The 26,401-nt window shown below is 45.3% G+C and overlaps 1 long non-coding RNA gene across 1 annotated transcript in view; it reads right to left on the bottom strand.

Moving 5' to 3' along the window:
- Positions 1 to 25,982, bottom strand: part of LOC137525645 (uncharacterized) — a 65,306-nt gene extending 39,324 nt beyond the window's left edge. Inside the window, exon 1 of the long non-coding RNA XR_011022965.1 lies at positions 25,901 to 25,982. This is a non-coding gene — a long non-coding RNA (uncharacterized lncRNA). The remainder of the gene's footprint in view (positions 1 to 25,900) is intronic.
- Between the last annotated feature and the right edge of the window lie 419 nt (positions 25,983 to 26,401).

The raw sequence follows: 26,401 nt of genomic DNA, 5'->3' as shown, positions 1-26,401 counted from the left end.
CTTGTGCGTAAAAAAAGTGTTTTGCTGTTAAAATTCATGTCCTACAATTAATCATGTGATTAAATTAGTTGGTTGTTTGTGATATCGGTGTGCGAAATCGACAAGCCTTTCAAATGGCATTGGTAGTAAAGTCATTTCTGCTACGTTGGTCATTTGATTGTTGAGTACGTGTATGGACTTTTACAATTCCCAAGAGACAACTGCCATACAAGACTCCATACTCTCCAATCCCTTTGCCTACAATAACAGATGTGTCTTGATATATCTGATAAGATTATGATAGTGATTTAGCTTGATCAACACAAATTCATTTGATTTCTCCGGAGTTTTTCTTGTAACAAGTGAAGTTCCTGAACAAATTGAAGCAAAGTGTAATAAATTGCAGGTGTAATTGTTGCACAATTTCAGTGCCATCAGGATTTAGAATGAACATTTTCAACCATTAAACCGAAACATTTTGTGTGAATGCATGTATTTTAAGTGGAAGTATTTTCTCACAGGTCACATTTTAGCATTTCCACTAATGTGCTTGTGTGTGATTCTTTTTTTCCCTCTATTGCTGTATGTATTTCTATGTGGATTTAAATTACTGTGCAATCCACCAAAAAGGAAATGCAGATGCATAGAAAAATGCATGAAACAAAACCATACTCTACGCATTTAATACTTTTTTTTGGCATAAATGGATTCTAAGTGTAGCTGCAGTACCATGAGTTAGCACCAGGGGATTGTCATATGTTTTTAAAGAGGAACTCCAGTGAAAATAATGTAGTAAAAACAGTGCTTCATTTTTTACCATAATTATGATTTAGTCAGTGTTTGCTCATTGTAAAATCTTTCCTCTCCCCGATTTACATTCTGACATTTATTACATGGTGACATTGTTACTGTGGGCAGGTTATGTAACTGCTCCTAGCTGTTTTGGTTGTTAGAGACAGCTGTAAACAGCTAATTCCTGTCTGTGAACATTGTTACATTGTGGCAGTTTGCCCAGAGTACCGCGGTACTCAGAGCTTCTTGTGGGAGGGGTTTCAGCACAAAATCAGTCATACAGCGCCCCCTGATGGTCTGTTTGTGAAAATCATTATATTTCTCATGTAAAAGGGGGTATCAGCTACTGATTGGGATAAAGTTCAATTCTAGGTTGGAGTTTCTCTTTAAGACAGTGGAAATAAACTTGATTGATGAGCAGAAAAGAAAATAGTGGTTTCATCCATGGCTTATTGGTGGAGATAAGCACAGCGTGATAGCACACCTGGTTTCTGGAGCTAGACGGTTTATTGCAGCTTGAGCAAAAGATTTGTTTCTCTATAGCATCTGTTCGAGCACTATTTATTTTATGTTTGGTAGCAGACTATATGTACTGTCATGGTTAATTCACAAAGCCTGCTTTCATTATTTTTCTATAGATTATTTATTAAAAATAGTTTTATGTTTTGTAACATACTATATGCACTGTCATGGTTGATTAACAAAGCTTGCTTTCATTTTTTTTGTAAAGATAATTTTTTTTAATCATTTTGATTTCTCTAGTTTATTAATTAATAAGTAAATTAATTAATTAATTGTAATAAACCTGATTAATAGCTCTCCAAGTGCAGCACTCATCTGGTCATGATTAAATCTTAGCTCATCATCAGTTTAACGCTGCACCTTGCAAAGCTTAATGGCAATGTTTTTTTTTCAGCTTACCCACCCTGTTGAACCCTGCGCAACCATTCTTCAATGCTCTTCGCAGAATCAGACAATTGGGAGTGTCAGTTTGCTGCCAATCACTGGGTTAGTTCAGGTGTAACAAGGGCTTCTGCACTGGGCACCTCATTCATTCTGAATAGGGAAGGAAAGCTCATAGACAATCCTTACAGATGGCATAGATGCCACTTTGAGCTTGCAATCAGTTTTAGAAATGTAAAGCTGACTTCACATTTAAATTGAAAGATAGTTTCTAATACCATTAAAAAATACAAAATATGTTTAACCACTTGAGGACCCACCCTTTACCCCCCCTTAAGGACCAGCGCTGTTTGTTTGGATCTGTGCTGGGTGGGCTCTGCAGCCCCCAGCACAGATCCGCGGCCACACAGAGCGATCAGATCGCCCCCCTTTTTTCCCCCCTATGGGGATGATGTGCAGGGGGGGTCTGATCGCTCCTACTTGCAGGCATTTTGCGGGGGGGGCACCTCAAAGCCCCCCTCCGCGGCGACATTCTCCCCCCTCCCTCTCCTACCTTCTCCCCCGGGAGATCTGGGCTGCACAGGACGCTATCCGTCCTGTGCAGCCAGTGACAGGACGTCCCCTGTCACATGGCGGCGATCCCCGGCCGCTGATTGGCCGGGGATCGCCGATCTGCCTTACGGCGCTGCTGCGCAGCAGCGCCGTACAAATGTAAACAAAGCGGATTATTTCCGCTTGTGTTTACATTTAGCTTGCGAGCCGCCATCGGCGGCCCGCAGGCTATTCACGGAGCCCCCCGCCGTGATTTGACAGGAAGCAGCCGCTCGCACGAGCGGCTGCTTCCTGATTAATCAGCCTGCAGCTGGCGACGCAGTACTGCGTCGCTGGTCCTGCAGCTGCCACTTTGCCGACGCACGGTATAAGCGTGCGGTCGGCAAGTGGTTAATACATGACATTATACTCATTCTATATATCTGTGCTTGATCCTGATAATCAGGGTTCTATGCATAAGGGGCAAACAAGTGATTTGGCTGAGAAATAGCTGAATGTCTTTGTGCCAGAGGTTTGTAAAAGTGCCAAACACATCAAAAATCTTTACAGTGTGTGTTGTTCACCACTTCTAAGTTACTGATGGTTTAATTGCTAATATTGAATTTGTAAATACCTTTGACATGTCTGCACTTTATCTGATGAAGGGGACCCTCCGTGGCCCTGAAAAAATTCTCATGTTGTGTGTACAATAAAACTGCTTGTCATATTGATACTGGTGTGCCAGCCGAACTTGAATTGCTTGTACTGGATCGATGTTGCTTCTGCATCAAGGCTGAGCACCCAACCACCCATGGCAAGGTGTGCCTATCCAAAACCTGATATTGCATTAGTTCTCATTAATGTTTGAGATCAATTTTCATCTTGCAATTGCAATTGGTGTGGAACTGGGCAGATTCTTTAAAATTGTCCCCCTTACTTAAAACCCATTAGTAAGTTTTTTTCATTAGACATTCCACACAAAAGGGCAAAACTTTTAACACTCTCAACTTAATACTTGGTAGCACACACTTTGAAAGAAATAGCTGATATTAATCACATCACATTCTGGAACAATTGATGAGTATTTTACATCTCTCAGCTAGAATTTTGGACTTCTCTTCCAGCAGCTCCAGGTCTTAGATAACTGCAAAGCTACCAATATTTTTGCCCATGATTGTAGGAGTAGAGCTAAGCATACAACTGTTCATCCCCTCAGTCTATCTTCTATCTTCACTTCAGGTGTGCTTCAGGAAATGTTCACTTCTCTTATCTAGCCCATATACCCACTCCTTAGGTTTCAGAATGCTGTATGTTTAACAAGCTTATTATTAGTGTGGATCAAACAGGATATTTGGTGTTGGGAAGGAGAGTTAATCTAATTGGTTTATAACGTTTTTGTTTATATCCTGCTAAATTCAGAGATAAAAGGTTAACCAAATAGTAAGTACTTGTGTTTCTTCTAGTATAAAACAATTAACCAGTAAAACAAAACCCCCTGTCAGGTGGGGACTCACCGGATGGTGCAGCCTTCAGGGCCCAATGTCGCGTTTGGGGTATTGGCCACCCCACAGCCTCTCTGGCACCTCCCGTCTGGTCTTGCAGGGACTCAAGTTCATCACCAGCTGTATATAATAAAAATGGAGACTCCTCATTGCGTAAAAGTTTACTTAAGCCCCTTACAAGCTGGGCGCAGTCGCATAGGCTGTTTCTCTATTTAAGGCATCACGCGACATGGCTCCGTAGCCCCTGGGGAGTTGCCATAGCAATGAAACGTTGGGTGTAGTCGTGGCGTGACATCAGCGCTGAAGTCTGGTCGGACGCGACCGGCAGTATTCGCGTAGGAGCTGTTTTTATTCCTTCCAGTGAGCAGTATTAGCGTTGGTAGCGAGAGTGACATCTGTGGACACCGGGCAGGCTGTTAGGTGGTCCCTGGGTGCTCTAACCACCCCAGCTAAGTGCATTACTTTGCTTTAAGTGATCCCTAATTACTCATATTGAGTTGTCACTATCCCACACTTATTACTGGAACTTTTTATGTTTTTGCTGATTATCTCTGCATGTATATATATATATATATACACCTTTAAAAAAAAACCGAATAAAGCCATAAGTAGACTTTTACGCAATGAGAAGTCTCCATTTTTATTATATACAGCTGGTGATGAACTTGAGTCCCTGAAGGACCGGGCGGGAAGTGCCAGAGAGGCTGTGGGGTGGCCAATACCCCAAACGCGACATCGGGCCCTGAAGGCTGCACCATCTGACGGGGGTGTGTTATTTTACCCGATGATTGTTTTATACTGGAAGAAACACAAGCACAAACAGAAGCAAAGCTATTATCTTCTATTTATGTCTATGAGTGGAACACACACTGAATAGCAGCGCTCCACACCTGTTACATGATATAGGACTCTGTAGTGTGTATGTGGTGCTTGTACATGGACTTTTGCACAAAATCTTAACTGGCTCACAGTACAATTACCTTGTGTTAGGAACTATGTGCTGCTCTTTTCCTGCCTGCTGGTTGTGGTGTTTATTTGGACTGCCTTGGACTTTGCACAATGCCACCAGCAGGGGGCTTTACGGACATGCAGCAGCCCTGGAGTTCTTCCCTCCACCAGCAGAGGGCTCTCTGGACTGTGAGCAGCCCTAATGTCCAGCATGCATCTTGTTTCTTACCTGGACTATTTAAGAACTGCCTTTTCCTCCTGCTGGTTGCCAGAGCTTAGCAGTTCTTGCAGCCTTGAGCTTCTGGACAACCTGCTACCTGACTGTAACAATGTGTGGTGTTTGGTGCACACTCAGAGTATTCAGATTATTGGTGATCCGCAGTATCACCAACAATGCTGATATATCCGATTATGTGATGATCTGCGGAATAACCAATAATGCGGATATTTATACGTAACTCTGGATACCGGGTATACAGACAGTGGAAACCCACCACACTGATATCTTTAAGAGGACTGGCTACCTCTAAAAGAGAAACGCAGTGTGTGCGATTCTGCGACTAGATGACGTAACGCTAGAATCGCGTTCCCCAGCAGCAAGGATATACTGGGAAACCACTGAGACCTCCGCAAGGAGGGTTTCAGCAGAATAAACCCTTTAGTGGGAGAACCACTTAAGGGGGCAAGTCAGACGGAAACAGTTCGGAAACAAACTGGCTGCGAGGTACCGAATCGTGAAACAAAGAGCAGAGTCAGAAATCTAGCCAAGGTCAGTAACGGAAATCAGATAGGTGGAGGTACAAAGCCAGAAAGCCGAACTCGTAATGAAATAGACAAGCAGAGGTTCGACAACGGGAGATCAGAAAATGGCACAGATAACAATAGTGCTTGCGAATATATTGGCAAAAACCAATATATGTCGCAGATCAGGAAAATAACAAATCTGACTGTTGTGGGCTAGTTACGGCAAGCCGCACTTGGCCCACGATGGGACTGACTGTCAGATCGCTATCTGGCTGACTATTAGATCAACTGACTAGCTGACTATAACAGAGATCAGGTTACATACAAATATACAATAATCAGGAAAACAACAAAGACTGACTGATGAGAGACAGGAGCTTTGCTCCAGCTAGGACTGTCTCTCTCGGATCTAGAAACACAAACACTGGTCCACATGACAGCCCAGGGGCCCCAGGTCTCTCTCACTCGCTGGGGCCCCCAAACCACCATGCGACACCTAGAGGGAAGTGTGGGTAAGCCCTGGACCTCTCACCTCCAGGGAACTCACCCCACCACCTCTAAACTGAATGCCAACTGCAACAAACACAATTGCTAACTTCCAGCTAGAGCAATCTCCTGCCTCTATCTGGCCAGCAGACGCCAGTCAGCCAATCAGGTGTACTGTCATACACCCTTTGCCTGCTGCACCAAATCTAGCAGGAATTACATAAATTATCATTCATGATTCAGGATCTCTCGGATCTAGCTAAGGTCTGAGGGCTATCACAAAGTAACGATTACTGCAGACAACTTGCAATTGACAGAATGCCTGCTTTATTCTGTGCTGGGCTCCAACAGCCCGCCCAGCCAATCAGCCAATCAAGGACCTTACTGAGGTCAGCTGCCCATCCGGTCAACTGACTCTCCTTCTAAGAGTATAAAAGGCTCTATTGCACACGCGCGCAGCCCCTACGGGGTCCAGACTGGATTGAGGATAGCTTTGGTGTGTGACAGGCCCTGAGGCCTGTGAAGGAAGAACCGGACCACAGCCTTGACGTAAAGTATGCCGTGAAGCCTGTGACCGAACGGTGGATCGCACCGCTGATGCGGACGTTTCTCCGCGTTCGGCATGCGACCCTGCGGTGGATGGTGCCGCTGATGCGGACGCTGACAAACCTCCGCGTTCCGCTTGCTGAATGCGGTCAGGCTGTCGTCTTATGACAGTACCCCCCCTTTCAGGCGTGGCCTCCGAGTCCGGACATGCCTCACCAGGTTTCCCGGGACGTGACTCATGAAACCTCTTTCTTATCTCCTTGGCATGCAGATCTCGAAGGGGAACCCATGATCTTTCCTCTGGTCCATACCCCTTCCAGTGTACCAGATACTGAACCTTATTGCATACAATGCGAGAATCCAGGATATCCTGAACCTCATATTCCAGTTCCCCATCGACCACCACAGGAGAAGGGGGAGCCGAGTCTACCCTAACAGCAGGTTTCAATAGGGAGACATGGTATGTCCTGCCACATCTCAGACTGGCAGGTAGTTTCACCCTGCACGTCACATCATTAATCTTTCTTTCCACAGGGAAAGGCCCAATAAATCGGGGACCCAGTTTTGCCGATGGCTGTTTGAGAGAGATATGTTTGGTGGATACTCAAACAAAATCCCCCGGAACAAAGTTCCATTCAATGAAATGTCTCTTGTCCGCATACTTTTTCTGGATCTTAAAGGCCTTATTCAGATTGTACCTGACATTCTCCCAAATTTTCTTGAAGGTCCCGTGCCACTCCTGGAGAGCCAGAAGAGGTGACTCCCTGACCGGAAGTGACAAGAATTTGGGTGATCTACCGTAAACAACCTGAAATGGAGAATATCCAGAAGATGTGTTCCTGAGATTATTGTGAGCGAATTCAGCAAATGGCAAGAATTTCACCCACAGATGTTGCGCCTCCGCCACATAACATCTCAAGAACTGTTCAAGGGATTGGTTGATTCTCTCTGTCTGCCCATTGGTCTGGGGATGGTAGCCAGATGACAAAGACAGAGAGATGCCCAAATTTTTGCAAAAGCACCTCCAGAACTTAGATACAAACTGTACCCCTCGGTCTGAAACCACATCCAAAGGAATTCCATGAACCTTAAAGATGTTATGCACAAATAGTTCTGCCAAATCCTGAGCAGACGGCAACCCGGGCAGAGCAACAAAATGTGCCATCTTACTGAACCTGTCAGTTACGACCCAGATGACGGTCTTACCGTCAGATTCAGGCAGTTCACCCACAAAGTCCATGGAGATGTGGGACCATGGAACCTGTGGAGAAGGCAGGGGTTGGAGAGACCCGGCTGGAACCTTCCTGGAGGATTTGCACCTGGCACAGACAGAACAGGACTTGACAAACTCCTCACAGTCGGACATGAAAGAAGGCCACCAGACAGCCCTACTCAACAGTTCCTGAGTACGGGCAATGCCCGGGTGTCCCACATTCTTGTGTTCATGAAACATACGTAGCACTTGCTCTCGGAAGCGGATGGGAACATACAGGAGACCCTAGGGTTTCCCCTTAGAAACATTAGCCTGACATGCCGAAAGCACCTTGGAAAGATCCTCCGAGATCTCGGTAGCTGCCAGAAAGTACTTTTCAGGAAGGATATTAGTGGGAGTAGCAAATGGGGCAGACTCAGACTCAAACCACCTAGACAAGGCATCAGCTTTAACGTTCTTGTCGCCTGGCCTATACGTGATCACAAAATCAAAACGAGAAAAAAAAAGCGCCCATCTGGCCTGTCTGGGCGTTAACCTCTTGGCTTTCTCGATGTATTAGAGGTTTTTGTGATCCGTTTACACTGTAAAAGGGAACTCTGCCCCTTCCAACCAATGGCGCCACTCCTCCAGTGCCAGCTTGATGGCCAACAGCTCTCGATTCCCCACATCATAATTTTTCTCCATGGGCGCAAACCTCCTTGAGAAGTATGCACACGTATGGACCTTACCATCCGGGCCAAAAGCCTGCGATAAAACTGCGCCAACTCCTACATTGGACGCATCCACCTCCACAATGAAGGGGCGGGTGACGTCAGGATGACGCAAGATGGGAGCGGAACAGAAGGCTGCTTTAAAGAACTCAAAGGCCTTAACTGCTTCAAGTGGCCAGTTACTAGCATTCACCCCCTTCTTTGTCAACTGAGTCATAGGGGCCACCACTGAAGAGTACCCCTTAATAAACCTCCTGTAATAGTTGGCAAAACCTAAAAACCTCTGCAGTGCCTTGAGGCCTGAAGGTTGTGGCCACTCCAGGACTGCTGCGACCTTACTAGGATCCATTGCCAACCCCGATGTGGAGATAATGTATCCCAGAAAGGCTACCTCCCTGACTTCAAAAATACATTTCTCCAACTTGGCGTATAATTGGTTCACACGTAGTTTTTGGAGGACGAACCTAACATGCTGCCTATGCTGCTGCAAGTCTTTTGAAAAAATTTAAATGTCGTCAAGATAAACCACTAAGAATCTGCCTGATACATCTCTAAAGATATCATTGACGAACTCCTGAAAGACCGCCGGAGCATTGCATAACCCGAAGGGCATGACAAGGTACTCGTAGTGACCGTCAGGTGTATTAAACGCGGTCTTCAACTCGTCGTCCTCTCGGATACGAATAAGGTTGTATGCCCCCCTCAGATCCAACTTGGAAAAAACACAGGCATCCATAATCTGTGAGAATAGATCGTCGATGAGTGGGAGAGGGTAACGGTTTTTGATGGTGATCTTGTTAAGTTGTCTATAATCTATACACGGGCGAAGACCACCATCTTTCTTCTTAACAAAGAAGAACCCCGCTCCCGCAGGGGACTTGGAAGGACTGATAAACCCCTTCTCCAAGTTCTCCCTGATATAATCCTTCATCGCGATCTTCTCGGGACCAGAAAGATTGTACAACCGTCCCCGAGGGGGCATAGTACCTGGTCTCAGCTCAACAGGACAGTCATAGGGTCTATGGGGAGGCAACCTATCCGCAGACTGGGCACAAAACACGTCACTGAATTCAGAATACTGAGGTGGAACCCCTTCAACGTGAATCTCAGAGGAACAGACTGATACGGACCCTAAACAATTCTCCTGACAATAGTGTGACCATGCAGACAGTTGTCTCTCCCTCCAATTTATCTGGGGAGAATGCTTCCTCAACCAAGGGAGACCCAGGATGACTGACGAGGTGGCCATCTTTAAAACAAAGAACTGAATGTTTTCTGTGTGAAGGACCCCAATCTGGAGGGTGAGAAATGGAGTTTGACAAAGAGGTGACTTGTCTTGCAGTGGGGAGTCATCGATTGCGGTGGCATAGATATGCTTCTGAATGGGGAGAATGGGGATATTGAACTTTAAAGCTAGATCACGATCTATGAAATTGGCGGCCGAGCCCGAGTCGATGAATGCAGAAGTGTGACAAACTTGATTCTCCCATTGAAGGGAACAAGGCAGCAAGATCTTACTCTGATATGGAGGTAGGGTTTGCTCGCTTAGGGCGGTACCTCCAACCAGCCCTAAGCGGACAAGTTTCCCGCCCTCTTGCTGCACTTCTGCACTCGGTGACCCTTCTCCCCACAGTATAGGCATAGTCCCTCTTTCATTCTCCTAGCTCTCTCAGAACCTGTCAGATGGCCGTGCCCCAATTGCATCGGTTCCTCCTCCGAAACCTCAGGAGGACTAACCGCATGGGACCCCCTTGCGAGTGCTGAAGATCTGCCCCTCTTATGATAACGAATATGTCTATCAATTTTAATGGACAGTGTTATGGCCTCATCTAAATTTTTCGGTTCAGGGTGGCTTATGATGACATCGGTGATGGAATCAGATAACCCATTCATATACATGTCTAATAGTGTGAATTGATCCCACCTCACTGAGACTGCCCACTTCCTGAACTCTGTCGCATACTCTTCAACCATGCAACTACCTTGTTTAAGTTCCCTGAGCTTGCGCTCGGCTGTGCCGGCGATGTCGGGGTAATCGTAGATAATGGCCATTGCTTTAAAGAATTCAGACACCGATGATAAGGCAGTATGACCTTCGGGAAGGCTAAATGCCCAGGTCTTTGAATCTCCCTGTAAGAGGGTTCTAATCAGAGTAACCCTCTGTGCCTCTGAACCGGACGACACAGGTTTCATCTGAAAATATGCTAAACAGCGATTTCTAAAGTTACTAAAGTCGGCCCGTGAGCCAGAAAATTTTTCCAGAAGGGGCATCTTGGGCTCGACTGTGTGAGGGGAAGGTTGAACCACTGGTGGAGACAGGGCATTAATTCTCTCTGTAAGCTGGGAGATCTGAGCTTGCTGTAAAGTCACAGTTTTGGACAGTTCACCAATAGTGGCTGACAGCATATTCAACTGTTCCACCAGACCTTCCATATTCATAATTTGGTCTGCAGTACTGTAACAATGTGTGGTGTTTGGTGCACACTCAGAGTATTCAGATTATTGGTGATCCGCAGTATCACCAACAATGCTGATATATCCGATTATGTGATGATCTGCGGAATAACCAATAATGCGGATATTTATACGTAACTCTGGATACCGGGTATACAGACAGTGGAAACCCACCACACTGATATCTTTAAGAGGACTGGCTACCTCTAAAAGAGAAACGCAGTGTGTGCGATTCTGCGACTAGATGACGTACGCTTGAATCGCGTTCCCCAGCAGCAAGGATATACTGGGGAACCACTGAGACCTCCGCAAGGAGGGTTTCAGCAGAATAAACCCTTTAGTGGGAGAACCACTTAAGGGGGCAAGTCAGACGGAAACAGTTCGGAAACAAACTGGCTGCGAGGTACCGAATCGTGAAACAAAGAGCAGAGTCAGAAATCTAGCCAAGGTCAGTAACGGAAATCAGATAGGTGGAGGTACAAAGTCAGAAAGTCGAACTCGTAAAAAAATAGACAAGCAGAGGTTCAGCAACGGGAGATCAGAAAATGGCACAGATAACAATAGTGCTTGCGAATATATTGGCAAAAACCAATATATGTCGCAGATCAGGAAAATAACAAATCTGACTGTTGTGGGCTAGTTACGGCAAGCCGCACTTGGCCCACGATGGGACTGACTGTCAGATCGCTATCTGGCTGACTATTAGATCAACTGACTAGCTGACTATAACAGAGATCAGGTTACATACAAATATACAATAATCAGGAAAACAACAAAGACTGACTGATGAGAGACAGGAGCCTTGCTCCAGCTAGGACTGTCTCTCTCTGATCTAGCTAAGGTCTGAGGGCTATCACAAAGTAATGCTTACTGCAGACAACTTGCAATTGACAGAATGCCTGCTTTATACTGTGCTGGGCTCCAACAGCCCGCCCAGCCGATCAGCCAATCACAGCACAGCTTAAGGACCTTGCAGCACAGCTCAAGGACCTTACTGAGGTCAGCTGCCCAGCCGGTCAGCTGACTCTCCTTCTAAGAGTATAAAAGGCTCTATTGCACACACGCCCAGCCCCTACGGGGTCCAGACTGGATTGAGGATAGCTTTGGTGTGTGACAGGCCCTGAGGCCTGTGAGGGAAGAACCGGACCACAGCCTCGACGTAAAGTGTGCCGATAGGCCTGTGACCGAACGGTGGATCGCACCGCTGATGCGGACGTTTCTCCGCGTTCCGCATTTGACCCTGCGGTGGATGGTGCCGCTGATGCGGACACGGACAAACCTCCGCGTTCCGCTTGCTGAATGCGGTCAGGCTGTCATCTTATGACACTGACCTGTTCCTTGCCCTGAGTATATATTTGCCTTTCTGTTACTGAACCTTGTATACTTTGTCTGACTTTGATTCCTGCCTGCTCCTCTGTACTTCATTGGTTTGTTGCCTGACTTGCATTACGTTTGACTGTGATTTCTGCCTGCTCCCTTTTGTACCGCGATTGTTGTATATTTCTCCTGTATATATTATCCTGCACATATTTTTATATTAGTTAGCTAGAATAGATCGATAGGTTATTTGGGGTTTGCACATTTATATGTATGGTGATTGCTCTGTATATAGTGTGCTGTGCACCTGGTTGCATCTGTTCTGTAAATAAGTGTGTTGCGCAAGTATTTGCATCTGATTTGCATGTATCTGTTTGTTTTAACTATCCGGTCACAATAAACCATTATTGCACATTATTCATTGTTTCAGTGTCTGTGTTGCAGCAGACTGTGGTCACAGTGTTCCTCCGTTCAGGTTTGTAACACCTTGAGGATTGAGGAGTCCTCTATATGAGTGCAGTTTTTCAAGTGTGATTTTATTCTATATGGTGTATATTGAATACAGCAGCACACTATTGGTTATTTGGTGCTTGTACATGGACTTTTGCATGAAATTTTAAATTGATTTAGAGCATACATTTCTTGATGATTGAGTAGTCCCCTATATGAGCGCAGTGTTCCAAGTGTTATTTCATTCTATAAATAGTAAGTACTGGTTAACAGAAATAAACAGTTTTTAACCTCCCTGGCATTCTATTAAGATCGCCAGGGCGGCTGCGGGAGGGTTTTTTTTTATAAAAAAAAAATCTATTACATGCAGCCAACTGAAAGTTGGCTGCATGAAAGCCCACTAGAGGGCGCTCCTGACGCGTACTTCTGATCGCCTCCAGCAATCAGAAGTAACAAGAAAGGCCGCGATGAACGGCCTTCCTTGTTCCGCTTTCCTCATCGCCATGGTGACGAGTGGAGTGACATCATGGACGTCAGCCGACGTCCTGACGTCAGCCTACCGATCCAGCCCTTAGCGCTGGCCGGAACTGATTGGTCCGGCTGCGCGGTGCTCGGGCGGCTGGGGGGACCCTCTTTCCCCGCTGCTTGTGCATCTTTTTATTTGGAGCAAATCGGCCCAGCAGGGCCTGAGCGGCACCCTCCGGCGGTAATAGACCGCTAAGGAGGTTAAATGTATTTCATTGTCTTCTTTCCTACCAGCATGTTTTACAGAAAAGATGTACTACAAGAGTCCTCAGTCTAGAACTTGCTTTGAATCCTTTTTATCTGAGCATTTGATTTGACTAATTTTAGCTCTAATCTTTGCTGTTTTTGCTTCGCATTACTGATAGAACAAAGCTAACTTTTCAAGAGAGTAAATGTTATTAAAAGTACTTAACCCTGCATTACTTTTCTATCTGTTATATCCCTCATTTACACTGTACAAAGATGTTGGCTTATTACAAGTTCAAGAGGTTGTTCTTTAATGAGATGTTAATTGAGTACACCTGTAGCCGGTGAAAGTTTTCATGGACAATTAACTCACTGATTTCACCAGCAAATTCTCCCGGAACACTGTAGGCTTTCAATTTACTAAAGCAAAGCCAACACTTTAATGCATGTATTTAAAAAAAATGATCAACTTCAAGCAATTATTTAGGTATCACAGCAAAAATATAAATCAAGAGAAAAAAACTAGTGGAAGCTACTTAATTATATTGTGCACATAAAGTGTCTAGTGTCTAGTGTCAGCTTCGGCACAGAATGCTACTTTAATGTATGTTCTCTAATTGCAGAATATCGGTGACATGGCTGTGCCTGGATTTATTTTTTTGCAGCTTTGTTCTTAATCTGATAACAGAATGTATCTACGCCAGAAAATTCTCCATCTCTTCTAGTGTTTTATTGCCTTGTCAAAGAGGCGCTTTGCCAAGATCAGTTATGGCAATGATTTTACACTGAACAATGTAATCAGCAAATATAAATAGTAATACATTTAAATGCGTAACTCAAATTTAGCCAATAAACAAAAACAGAAAACAATAAAAAAGGAATATAACTAATGAAGTCTTTACAAAGCAAAAGAAAAAAGAGTGACAGGTGAAAAACAATGATACATTAGAAGGAGGAGAAGAAAGAAAAGGAGAGGAGAAGAAAAGGGAATAGAGCGGAGAGGAGGAGAGATAAGACAGGGAGGAAAGGGAAAGAGATTTAAAGTGGGCCCAATTTTGTAACAGGAAAACAGAGGCGCCAGGTAGAGTAAAATTAATTAAAATCCTTACAAAGGGGGAAGTGGGTAAACTCACCTCCCTTCTGGAAGCAATGGCCGGACAATGGGCAAGTTACTTGCAGTTTAAAGTAACATTTATTAATAACTCCAAAAGTGCAACAGAGGAGCTATACCCAGCTCTTGACCAGACAGTGTACCCTCCAAAAATCGTTTGCCTGAAGAAGTGGGACTGTTACCCGTGAAACGCGTTGCACTTTTGGAGTTATTAATAAATGTTACTTTAACCACTTAAGCCCGAAGGGTTGAAATTTTTTTACATCCGAGCAACTTTCACCCCCCATTCATTTGCCAATAACTTTATCACTACTCATCACAATTAATTGATCTATATCTTGTTTTTTCCGCCACCAATTAGGCTTTCTGTGGGTGGTATATTTTGCTAAGAGCCACTTTACTGTAAATGCATTTTAACAGGAAGAATAAGAAAAAAATGGAAAAAATTCATTATTTCTCAGTTTTCAGCCATTATAGTTTTAAAATAATACATGCCTCCATAATTAAAACTCACGTATTGTATTTGCCCATATGCCCCGGGTATTTCACCATTAAAATTATGTCCCTATCACAATGTATGGCGACAATATTTTATTTGGAAATAAAGGTGCATTTTTTCCGTTTTGCGTCCATCACTGTTTAGAAGCCCATAATTTATTAAATCATATTGATATACTCCTTTGACATGAATATTTAAAAAGTTCAGACCCTTAGGTAACTATTTATGTGTTTTTTTTTTATTATTATTATTGTAATTTTTTTTTTTTATTTAAACTTGTATGTGGGTATTTTTTGGTGTGGGAGGTAAACAGGGTTTTTTTTTAATATATTTATAGGTTTATTCTTAAAACTTTTTTTTTTTGGGTGTAATTTGCTATTTGCAGAATCAAAAAGTCCTGGGAGCGATCGATCTCGCTCCCAGGCAGAAGAAAGGAGACCAGAGCTCAGAAAAGCCGCAGCGTCTGAAGAGACGCTGTCGGCTTTTCTCCGGGGGGGTCCGATCAGCGAAAGGGATTTATAATCCCTTTCACTGATCGGTGGGCTAGCGGCCAGTAGTGGGGGCGCGCACGGGGGGGCCGCGGGCGTGCGCGCGACCCGCGGGAGTGCGCGCAGCCCAACTGGACGAGAAATCTCGTCCAGTTGGGCTTAAGTGGTTAAACTGCAAGTAACTTGCCCATTGTCCGGCCATTTCTTCCAGAAGGGAGATGAGTCCACCCACTTCCCCCTTTTTAAGGATTTTAATTAATTTTACTTTACCTGGCGCCTCTGTTATCCTGTTACAAAATCATTTAATCCACCCTTGGTGGAGGGGTGTATCCCCACTTTTTTCTATCTACAGAGAGCGACTTCTTAGACCTGAACGGGGTCAGGTTATAATTCTCTCTGCCTGCTTGCCCAGTAGTTGCCTTGGTGGCGACCTACCTTTGTGAGTATAATCACCTTCTTTTTCATCAGATCCCATAACATTAACATACTACACCATATTGGGCTCCCGGTTTCCCTCTCTTTACATTAAAGTGGACCCAAACTCTTGCACACCACACAATGAAAGGTTATCAGTAAACATATAAGTGCTGTAGAAATCAATGGCAGTGTGCCCTGTATGTTTGTTTAGGTACACCAAGGTGTAATTAGCTTATCAGCAGATGTAACTCACAGCAGTGAAATTGATTTGTCCAGGATTTGTCTCTGCAGGAAATACCGACGCTTAACCCTTTCTGTGCTCCTTGCACAGTTCATCTTTTTAAAACGTCTGATTTATTTTTAAGATTTCCATAAATTGCAATGAAGATTTTTTTTCCCCATAAAGGTTACCATGCTGTCGCTTATCTTTTAGCAGAGAGAAAGTTCTGAGTTTAGATCCACTTTAATTGCTTTACCTGTATAGTGAAAAACAATATGCCATAAAAGATTTACTCTTGTAGCAGGAAATTAAGGAATGTCCCATCACGGAAACGTTCCCTCTTGTCCTCTACTTTAACTGGCAGCATGACTCTATGACATCTTCCTGTACACGGTCAGTTGACAAAAAACTGTTTTTTTTGTAAACTCAGAAAGAGCTAGCACCTTTTCAAGTCTCGATTGATACATGTGGTTCCAAAAGAGAAGAAGAAAGAACAAATAAACCTGCCCTGTTGAATTAGAAACTAGAAAATATATTTTTTTATTTGCTGATGTTACACTCTGATATAACATTTTCACCCCAGGGATTTTCATAAACATTCCAAAGCATGAAAAGTTTCAGTAAGATAAAAAAGAAACAAACAAACCCTACATGTACTACATTTTAGTTTCTTGATGTTACTCCCTTTTTCTTGAATCCTTTTTTTTCCTTTTACAGGACTGCTTCCTTTGAGCTGATTTAACTGGAATACTGAAAAGCAATAGCTTAAAACAGACATTAAACAAGATGTTTAAACAGCAGGCCTTATGTAATTGGGACGATTGTTGGTTAATGAAACTGAACGTAGAACATGGTTAAACTCTTTTACATTTTTTTTCCTGTTTTTTTTCAAAAAAGCAAACCGGAGCTCATTTGCCTGGAAAATGTTACAGAATCCATATGTTCCCATCATTAACAGTGACAATGTTGACTATAGCATATGTCCACATTTATTCCCAAATACATTTGAAGAAAATCATAGACTAATCTGATAAAAAATGTACAAGTATAAAATATTCTACACCAGAATTACAGGTGAGCCTAATTAGTTATTATATTGTTTGCATTTATGATAAGCTGAACAAAATAAACTGATAAAGGGGCTGTGTTGATTGTGGGTCATTTTGGATGGGATTGGGAGGTGGAGGGAGCAGACAGGAAGAGAAGGAAAGCTAATGCACATGACAATCTGCATAAAATTGCATGAAAGGTAATACCGCATACAATTTCTTAAAAAGTGTATAAAATAAACTAAATATTTGGTCCAGGAGGAGGCAGAGGTGTAGCTTTGGAGGGGGGGGGGGGGTGTTGTTGTTGGTTTGAAGAGGCACACATGTCTCTGGGCGGGAGCAGAGCAAGGGTGCATATTCCTTCTTCATGATTATTGCAGAGCTGGCAGCAGACTGAGTGGAGCGACTGTAAATTTGAAATGTGTCTCTGCACAGTCATTCTCCTCCAGTATCTCTGCATTCTCCATGTGAGTGCCCCCTCCCCTCTCTAGGGGCGGCGCTGAGCAGAGGAGACCGGGAAATTCAATGAAGTAACCTGTGGATGCCATGGAGTCAGACAGGTCACTATGCAGGAGAGGGGACTGTGAGCAGTGATGTATCTGTGTAGAAGTATATATGATAGCTGCAGTGTGTATAGGGAATCTCTTCTCTGGCTTGTCAGTTGCTGTGTGCATCTCTCTCCCCATCAGCTCAGCTGCCCGACAAGCTTTCCTCAGTGTTACTATTATGCTCTCCCCCTAGTCCTGTCTCTCATCCTGGGTCAGTCCCGTAGATCTGAGCTCCACAAAAGCATTCCTCCAGCCTCCAGTGTTATTGCTGCTGTCCCCTCAGGCAGCCCCCCTTGCCTAGCATAAGTGCTGTAATTAAAGCGCAGGAGATTTGGGCTCAGCCAGCGCCACCATAGGCCGCAATAGGAATTACGGCTATAGCGGCGCACAATGTAACTTTGACGCCGTCAGAAGACACCGCCAGCAATAGCTGGAAGCCGAATTCCATCATTCCCCACTATCCACGTGGACCTAGAGGGGGAATAGTATTTAATGTGGCTGGATAGTGTACTGGTTAAGGGCTCTGCCTTTGACATGGGAGACCAGGGTTCAAATCCTGGCTAGGTCAAGTATCTATTCAGTAAGGAGTTCAAGGCAAGACTCCCTAACACTGCAGGGTGGCCTCTTGAGCGCGTCCCAGTGGCTGCAGCTCTTGAGCGCTTTGAGTCCGATAGGTGAAAAGCGCTATACAAATGTTCAGATTATTATTATTATTATTAATGCCACCGCAAACTTGTGCAGCAGCAGGATAAGCCATAATACCGGCTGTATCCTGCGCCCAAGTCTCCCGGCGGCCAATTCATATGTATGTGCCTAGCAGCAGTAAATATCCACTTTCTCTGACAGTCTCCTCCTCCTGCACAACCCTCCCCCTTCTCTTGCAGCCACAGTGACCAAATCTAGGGTCACTAAACACAAAATATAGACAGGCAATAATTGTTCTGAGCAGCTCTTGTTGTTTTGGAATATACAGTAATGCAATGTACCTGTCATCCTGTAGATACATTACACAGCAAGCTAAATGCATGTGTACTAGGGCACAGTGCCAACATATGTTAACTAGAAATGGCCCGAACCTCCGATTTTCGGTTTGCGAACCGGGTTCGCGTACTACTGCAAATGTTCGGTTCACGCAAACTTTCACGGACCTTAATAGACTTCAATGGGGAGGCAAACTTTGAAAACTAGAAACACTTATGCTGGCCACAAAAGTGATGGAAAATATGTTTCAAGGGGCCTAACACCTGGAGGGGGGATGAGTGGGATAGACGCCAAAACTCCCAGAGAAAAATCTGGATTTGGCGCGTTTTATGGGCAGAAATCACATTGAATGCTAAATTGCAGGCCTAACGTGCTTTAAAACATCTTGCATGTGTATACATCAATCAGGGAGTGTAATTAGAGTGCTGTTTCACACTGACACACCAAACTCACTGTGTAACACACCACAAACAGCTGTTTGTGTTGTGACGGCCATGCTGGATTGGTGTGCACCATGGCGAGAGTGCAGGCCGTGGCGATTTTCAAGCCCATATGGTCACCGGGCTGAGGTAGCTCAATGATAGAACAACAGTGATTGTCCAGCTGATCAAATTTGGTCTGTCCACAATGAAGCAACGACCTTATTATCTTGGGTGTGCCCCTCCCCCCCGAGACACTCATATAGCCATTGGTCATTGCTTCATTGTGATACGCAAGCCCCTTCACCGAGGCAAGGTAATGATCACGAAGGGAAATTGGCACATGTGCATGCCTTTTGTTTTATTGTTGCAGCTGCAGTGCAGCCAGAAAAACTAGGCAGGCATGTACACGCACCAGAAAAATTAGTATAGCGGCCTTAAAAATTCAGGAACCCACCTGGAGTCCTGGACCCTGTTGGTGGTGGGGGAGAAGGCAGTCAAGCTGCCTGCAGGCAGAGGTGCTGTGTGGGGAGCGACTTAGTCTTGGGGCAGGCAGTCACACAGCGTGCAGGCAGAGATGCTGTGTTTGGGGACTGACTTAGTCTTGGGGTGGGCAGTAGCCCTCCAGGATCCATGCCTCATTCATTTTGATAAAGGTCAGGTACTGAACACTTTTGTGACTTAGGCGACTTCTCTTCTCAGTGACAATGCCTCTACCTGCGCTGAAGGTCCTTACTGACAGGACGCTTGAGGCAGGGCAAGACAGAAGTTGGATGGCAAATTGGGACAGTTCTGGCCACAGGTTAAGCCTGCGCACCCAGTAGTCCAAGGGTTCATCGCTGCTCACAGTGTCTACATCCAGAGCTGGGACAAGGTCCTCCAGCACCCAAGGCTGAAACACCAAAGTGCGCCCCTCCATCCCTCCCACCCCAGCTGTCACACACTGATTGCTATTAGACTAAGAGGGCCACAGGGTCCAAAACCTCCCCAACACCTTAATATCTAGTTATCTGGCTTGCAGTCACTGCTATGTATCCCCTTTTCTTATTTCTTTCTGCTTCATACACAATTAGGAATGACAGCTGAATGAATTGTGTGCCCCCTCCTACACTGCGCCCTGAGGCTGGAGCCTCTCCAGCCTATGTCTCGGCCCGGCCCTGTCTACATCCACACTTAAGGCCAGGTAGTTGACTACCTGCCGGTCCAGGCATTGGTGGAGGGTGGATCCGGAAGGGCTAAGGCGAGGCGTTGGACTAAACAATGTCTGCATGTCCGACATCACCATGAGATCGCTGGAGCATCATGTCCTTGCCTGCGTGGACATGGGAGAAGGATTACTGGCAGTGGTACCTTTAGTGCGTTGTGCTGTGACATCACCCTTAAATGCATTGTAAAGCATAGTTGCCAACTTGTTCTACAAGTGCAGCATCCTTTCTGCCTTCAGGTGAGTTGGTAACATGTCCGCCACTTTGTGCCTATACCGAGTGTCTAGAAGCGTGGCCACCCAGTACAGTTCATTCCCCTTGAGTTTTTTTATGCGGGGTCCCTCAACTGGCTAGACAGCATGAAAGACGCCATCTGCACAAAGTTGGATCCAGAGGTACTATCCAACTCCTCTTGCTCTTCCTCAGTGACGTCAGGTAAGTCCTCCTCCTCCCCCCAGCCACGAACAATACCACGGGAACGTTGAGCAGCACAAGCCCCCTGCAACGCCTGCTGTGGTTGTTCATCTGCCGCCGCCGCCTTCTCCTCCTCCTCCAAAGAAAAACCTTCCTCATCATCCGAGTCTGACTCCTCTTCCCCACACGACTCTTCCTCCTCTTCCTCCTCTTCCTCCTCCCCCCTCTGTGCTGCCGCAGGTGTTGAGGTAACATCTGGTTCTGATGAGAATTTATCCCACAACGCTTCATCCCATAACTGTTCCTGTTCATGCTCCTCCACAGCTTTATCCACCACTTTGCACACAGCACGCTCCAGGAAGTAAGCGTTCGGGATCAAGTCGCTGATAGTGCCTTCACTGCGACTCACCAGGTTGGTCACCTCCTCAAACGGCCGCACGAGCCTGCATGCATTTCGCATGAGTGTCCAGTTGTTGGGCCAGAACATCCCCATCTCCCCAGACTGTGTCCTTCTACTGTAGTTGTAGCGGTACTGGGTGACGGCTTTCTCCTGTTCTAGCAGGTGGGAGAACATAAGGAGGGTCGAATTCCAGCGAGTCGGGCTATAGTAAATCAGATGTCTCACTGGCAACTTGTTTCTCCGCTGAATATCGAAAAAGCATGCCAGGGCCATGTAAGACCACCTCTAATGCCCACACAATTTCCTGGCCTGCTTCAGGATGTCCTCTAGCTCTAAGCCTGGGTACTTTGACACAAATCTTTCAATGACTAGATTCAGCACATATGCCATGCAGGGTACATGTGTCAGCTTTCCCAAATTCAAAGCGGAAATGAGATTGCTGCCATAGTCACACACCACGTTGCCGATCTTCAGCTGGTGCGGGATTAGCCACTGATCCACCTGTTTGTTAAGAGCAGCCACAAGAGGTGCTCCAGTGTGACTCTGGCAAGACATGTCTAAGATGGCGTGACACCGTCGTATCTGGCATGCAGCATAGGCCCTGGGGAGCTGGGGCTGTGTAGCTGGAGAGGAGATCACAGAACCAGTACAGTTGCACTGCCACTCAGCCAATGAGGAGGAGGATGATGACAGCGAAGAGGATGTAGCAGGAGGAGAGGAGGTGGCAGGAGGCCTGCAAGCAAGCCGTGGAGGTGTAACAAGTTGGTTCGCTGTACAGCCACGTACTCCCTGCTTGCCATCGGTCACCAGGTTGACCCAATGGGCTGTGTAAGTAATGTACCTGCCCTGACCATGCTTGGCGGACCAGGCATCCATAGTCAGGTGGACCCTTGACCCAATGCTGTAAGCCACAGATGATACCACTTGCCTCTCAACTTCACGGTACAGTTTGGGTATCACCTTTTTAGAGAAATAATTGCGGCCTGGTATCTTCCACTGTGGTGTCCCAATGGCCACAAATTTATTGAAGGCCTCAGAGTGCACCAGTTGGTATGGTAACAGCTGGCGAGCTAACAGTTCCGCCAAGCCAGCTGTCAGATGCCGGGCAAGAGGGTGACTGGCAGAAATTGGCTTCTTCCGCTCAAAGATTTCCTTCACAGACACCTGGCTGCTGTGGGCAAAGGAGCAGGAACCTCTCAAGGTCAGAGGCGGAGTGGAGGAGGGTGGCTGTAAAGGTGCAAGGGAGCAAGTAGCTGAAGATGCTGCACCTGAAGGAGGAAGAGGAGAAGGAGGGTGGCTTTTTTCGTTTGTGTGCTGCTTTTGCTCAGGTGCTCTTCCCATTGCAGTTTGTGCCTTTTCTCCATGTGCCTTCGTAAGGCAGTTGTCCCTACGTGAGTGCCGGTCTTTCCACGGCTCAATTTTTGGAGGCAGAGAGAACAGATGGCATTGCTCTGATCTACGGCAGACACATTAAAAAATGTCCAAACCGCTGAGCCCCCCTGGGGTGATGGCACTATGTTGGCATTAGCAGCTGACATTGAAGGGCATGTTGGCTGGTTGTCCATAGGTGGCGATACATGGCGCCGGACACTGCCACCAGCTATTTCTGACGCCGAGCTCCCCCTGCTTCTTTCAGGAACTCGTCTCCTCCTACTCTTCTCTGAATCCCCCTCTGAACTGTGCCCCTGTTCATCTCCTCTATTGAGAACATATGTGGCACCCGTATCATTGTCATCATCATAATCATCCTGCCCAGCTTCGCTTGCCTCAGACAACTCCAAAACTGCACCAACAGCAGGTACTTCATCATCCTCCTCCTCACACGTTACGTCCATAGTGTCGCCTAACTCAGACATATGAGGTGGTGTAACTTGCTTAGTGCCTTCATCTGGTTGTAACAATAATGGCTGTGCATCAGTGATTTCCCCACCAAATAACTCCTGTAAACTGTCAAATGTAGTGGATGTGGTACTTGGAGTAGCACTGGTGGCTGCTGAAGATGAGGTGTTCTGTGTTAAATGGTCAACCACGTCCTGACAATCTTGGGAGTTGATGGGATGTGCCTTCTTCTGAGCACTGCACTTTGGTGCAGGGCCGCACGAAATCACATCACCATGACCTCGCACAGACCTGTCGGGTGGCCTTCCTCTGGGTCTGCCTCTACCTCTGCCTCTACCTGTTTTGTCCGTTTTGTCCATATCAGGGGGATGAAGTGAAAGGTATGCACTGACTTGACTAATACAGTGTTCAGTCACACAGGTGCAGTTAACAGGTATGCACAAAGTGGTATATCACACTGCGTGCACTCACGTAGGTAGGTGAGTGCACTATGAACAACAATTGGTATATGCAGTGATGGATGGGTATTACAATGTGCACCTGTCACACACAGACAGGTACCGGACAGGCACAGTGACACTGCGTGTGCTCACATAGGTAGGTGGGTGCACTGAAGTGAACAACAGGTAGTAGGTATATGCAGTGATGGGTATTACAATGTGCACCTGCCACACACAGACAGGTACCGCACAGGCACAGTGACACTGTATACGCTCACGTAGGTAGGTGGGTGCACTGAAGTGAACATTGCCACTATTCCCCTTAACATACCTAGCAATTTTGTTGATACTAGTATGTATGGGGGCCTTGCGATTAACCACTAAACTTGGCACAAAATGACGCAAAAATTATGCAAAATTGCTAAATTATGGTTTCTGATTATGTTTACATACAAATTATTATTATTATTATTTATTGTATTTATAAAGCGCCAACATATTACGCAAATTAATTATTAATTGAAAATTACGATGCAAAATTATGATTATGTGAAATTTGTGCCCATCACTACTTATAATCACACTCTCTAATCTCTATCCTTGAGATCTTCCAAGTCCTGCAGCTGCAACACTTCCTTTCATAATGACACTATTATGTTACAATCAAATTCTTCCTTTAATTATTTATTAATTAAAAGCAAGAAAATATTTAACAAATTCAACTATCATACTGTATATGGATAACAACATTAAAAGAAAATAAAAAAAATTCTCGTTGCTTGCATTCTTGTTGCTACTGCTATTGCCCTTACTCTTGACGGACATTTTTGGATAAACATTTCTTGTGTCAACACACTAGTTTTACACACACAGAGGTATGTAGAGAGTCAGCCTACACAGCCCCTCTTTCCTTCTCCGCAATGGTTGTCCTTGGCTGAAAATGAGGATTGTGTTCTGAGATGCATTCTAACCATCTATTGAGGCACAATGGCGACACTCTATTTTTTCTATTGTATTTTCTTTTTTAAAAAGTATACTATTTTAAAAAAAAGCCTACGTTTGTTATGTACATGCACAGTGCTGTAAAAGATGGAATAGCTGGCCATAGCACTGCATGACCATTGACCACTGTTCATTTATCTGGTAAACTGTGCAAGTGGCCTTCAAATTAAAGTGAAACTGAACTCAGGATTTCGTTTCTGCTTTAAAAGATATGCCACATCATGTTATCTTATAGACAAAAATAATCTTCTTTACAATTTATTAAAATGTTACAAAGTTTACAAGTGGGTTTTCACTTTGCAGGGAGCACTGAAGGGCTTAAGCCTAGGTTTTACTGTAAAAAGGATAAAGGAGACCAGAATTGACTGACACTCGTTGCACACTGGCTAGGCAGTTGGACTTTGAGCAGACTGTGCTCTCCACCTATTAGAAACTCACGTTTTGATGCTCAAGAAGAAAGCAGGTCCGGCACCAGTCTCAATGCTTCAAAAAGTAATTTAATCCAACAGGTACAGTAAGGTCATTAGGGGTACAGACAGGCGGCCTGACAGCCATTTCGCAGGTCTCCCTGCTTCGTCAGAGGCCAGTAGTTAGTCTCCTCTGACGAAGCAGGGAGACCTGCGAAACGGCTGTCAGGCCGCCTGTCTGTACCCCTAATGACCTTACTGTACCTGTTGGATTAAATTACTTTTTGAAGCATTGAGACTGGTGCCGGACCTGCTTTCTTCTTGAGCATCAAAACGTAGGTTTTACTGTATGAGGAGAGCTGCCTAGGCAGAGCTCCCACAGTCTGTTCACAGCTGCTGATAAGAACTAGTTAAACACTTTAATGTGGCTAAACAAGAACAGGAATACAGAGCAGCAGATTTCTTCAGCAACTATATGTGGAATATAGACTTTTCATTGTGTACTGTGCAAGGTTTTGGCTGTGCTTTAAGCAGTGTGATATGCACCCTGCTTATTTAAAGAGGCACTATGGTGAAAAATTGTAAAATGTAACCACTTCCGGGTTTCAGGTGGTTTGGATGATCTGTGCTGTGGGGGCTCTTCAGCCCACAGCACAGATCAGATAGCAGGCAGGGCGATCAGACTTCCCCCCTTTTTTCCCCACTAGGGGATGTCCTGCTGGGGGGGTGTGATCGCCGCTGCGCTGCTGTGCCTAGCGGGGGGGGGCTCCTCAAAGCCTCCCTCCGCAGCACTATTCCTCCCTCTGCCTCCTTCCCTCCCTCCCCTTTTCATTATGGGCTGCGCAGGACGGAAATCCGTCCTTCTCCGCCTCAGATTGGCTTCAGCCTATCAGATGCCAGCGATCCCTGGCCAATCAGAGGCCGGGGATCGCCGATCTCCTTCACGGCGCTGCTACGCAGCAGCGCCGTATGTATGTAAACAGCGGGGAAGATGTTCCCCGCGTGTTTACATTTACCCTGCGAGCCGCGATCGGAGGCTCCCAGGGTGTTCACGGAGACACCCTCCGTGAACTGACATGGAATGGAAACCGCTTCAGGATTCAGGGACGTACTTATGCGTACGCAGAATCCTGAAGTGGTTAAAACATAGATAAACATATGTTGCTGTTACTTACAGTAGGTAGTAGAAATCTGACAGAAGGTTTTGGACTAGTCCATCTGGGGGATTCTCAGGGATTTATTTATTTTCAAAAGCACTTAGTAAACGGCAGTTGCTCTGTCCAACTGCCATACAACTGTGTAGCAAGCAGGGAAGCTGGCCAGCATCATTGTTTAAATCCTTTTTAGGGAATGTCTTTATAAAGAATAAAAGCCTTGCTGAGAATCCCCTATGAAGAGATGGACTAGTTCAAAACCGCTTCAAAGTCGCTTCTGTCAGATTTCTACTACTTACCATAAGTGACAGCAACATAGGACAAAATTAATTTATGGCTCATTTTACACTGGAAAAAAAAAATACTTCTTATTTGTCTATTCAATTTTAAAATTTTTCACCATAGTGCCCCTATTAAATTGAGCCATACATGGTCACATTAATATACACAGCAATGCAGTAGCGTACTATTGGTGAGCAGAACATTTGGGCACCTGTGACTAATATATGATTTGGGTGCCTC

The sequence above is a fragment of the Hyperolius riggenbachi genome, chromosome 7, assembly GCF_040937935.1.
Source record: "Hyperolius riggenbachi isolate aHypRig1 chromosome 7, aHypRig1.pri, whole genome shotgun sequence".
Lineage (NCBI taxonomy): Eukaryota > Metazoa > Chordata > Amphibia > Anura > Hyperoliidae > Hyperolius > Hyperolius riggenbachi.
The sequence above is the reverse complement of the archived record's forward strand: the minus strand, read 5'-3'. Positions and strand labels throughout refer to the sequence as shown.